The following is a 2207-nucleotide window of genomic DNA, read 5'->3' on the forward strand; positions in this document are numbered from 1 at the left end:
CTGTGCGGAATAAATAACAATATTTTTATAGTTCAGGTCGTTACGGTCGCAGCGATACCAAATATGTATGGCTTTATTATTTTTTCAATAATAAATGACTTGATAAGGGAAAAAGGGCGATTGTGTTTTATGTTATTACTTGAAACTTTTATTGTATTTTTTACAACTTTTATTTTTTTACACTTTTCTTTAGTCCCACTAGGGGACTTGAAGGTCTACCTGTTTGTTTGTTTGTTTGTTTGTTTGTTTGTTTGTTTGTTTGTTTGTTTGATGTTCTAATACATTGCACTACCTATGTAGTGCAATGTATGAAAAACTGTCAGTTGTTCACGGACAGCAAGCCGATTAGGCTCCGCCTCCGGACGGGGCCTAATCGGCTTCCGTAATGGCAGATAGGAAGCCATTGTTAGGCCTCCTGTTGCCATAGTAGCAGTCGCCAGCCTTGCCATCACATGGCAGGCTGCCGATTTGATACAAACCACTTTGATGCAGCGATTGCATTGGATCGCTGCATTGAAGGGGTTAATGGCAGGAATCGGAGCTAGCTCCGGTTCCTGCCTTTACAGAGGGATGTCCGCTGTAACACACCCACTGCTGATGACGCCAGCTCATCTTCTGAGCCGGAAGCTGAGCCGGTGCCATCTTGCCGATGGTACCGGAAGCCTTTTGGGCCCCACCGACGACGGGGCATAGGAGGATTTCGTTGCTGGCAGAGCGGGAGGTAAGTATTAGGCCTCTGATCACCTTTGCAGCCACCGGCAACCCAGCGATCACGTTGCTGGGGTGCCAGTGGCTATAAACTCCTCACATGCTGCGATCTCTATTGAATGCAGCATGTGAGGGGTTAATCGGTCGGATCGGAGGCTAGCTCCGGTGCTGGCTGATACCTTAGGGTGCCAGCTGTAACATACAGCTGTCACCTGGCGGTTATGACGCTGGATCAGCTCCTGAGCCAGCTCCATCTCCTTCACGTACAGTTACGTGGAATTGCGGGAAAACACCAGCTCCCATCACGTAACTGTACGTGAAAATGCGGGAAGGGGTTAAAGAGGCTCTGTCACCATATTATAAGTGCCCTATCTCCTACATGTGATCGGCGCTGTAACGTAGATAACAGTGGTTTTTATTTTGAAAAACTATCATTTTTGAGCAAGTTATGAGCAATTTTAGATTTATGCTATTTAGTTTCTTAATGCCCAACTGGGTGTTTAACTTTTGACCAAGTGGGCATTGCAAAGAGAAGCAGCGTCATACACTTCTCTCCATTCATGTCCATTTGTACTCGCAAGATCACGCTGTGCTGTCACATACTCCCACATTAACTTTACTGAAGTGTCTTGAGAGTGCATAGACATTGCCTCTAGCCAGAACAAGATGTCTATTCACACTCCCGACACTTCGGTAAAGCTTGTGTGAGTAAGTCCCACACAAACTCTACCGAAGTGTTGGGAGTGTGAATAGATATCGCGTCCTGGTTGGAGGTGATGTTTATTCACTCTCAAGACACTTCAGTAAAGTTAATGTGGGTGTTATGTGACAGCACAGCGTGATCTCGCAAGATCACGCTGTGCTGAGTACAAATGGACATGAATGGAGAGAAGTGTATGACGCTGACTGGTCAGCGTCATACACTTCTCTTTACAACGCCCACTTGGTCAAAAGTTAAAAACCGCCCAGTTGGACATTAAGAAACGAATTAGCATAAATCTAAAATTGCTCATAACTTTCTAAAAAATGATTGTTTTTCAAAATAAAAACCACTGTTGTTATCTACATTCCAGCGCCGATCAGATTATGTAGGAGATAGGGCACTTATAATTTGGTGACAGAGCCTCTTTAAGCTGTGTTTTGCAATAAAAATAGCACATCAAGGTGTATTAAGCTATATACGTCTGTATAGCCTAGAATTGTGGACTGGTTTGCTTTAAGTGGACTGTGAGCAGTTATGAGTCTCCCAGTTCATACATCATGCTTGAGGCTTCTGTCAGAGATATACATCGTTCCCAGAAGAACCCATATAAAAATAAAAATGTATACGGCACTGTAAACGTATTACTGTATTCCACTATATAGAATAGAGCAGTCTACAATGCTATACAGATAGAAAAAAAGTTATTTCAACACATAGCGGCCCGGCATATGCCAAAAGCAAACTATTTTGACGTGCACCGGGTGCATTGGGCCTGATGAATACATTCAGTTCACGA

Source organism: Rhinoderma darwinii, chromosome 4 (genome assembly GCF_050947455.1).
Source record: "Rhinoderma darwinii isolate aRhiDar2 chromosome 4, aRhiDar2.hap1, whole genome shotgun sequence".
Classification (NCBI taxonomy): Eukaryota; Metazoa; Chordata; class Amphibia; order Anura; family Rhinodermatidae; genus Rhinoderma; species Rhinoderma darwinii.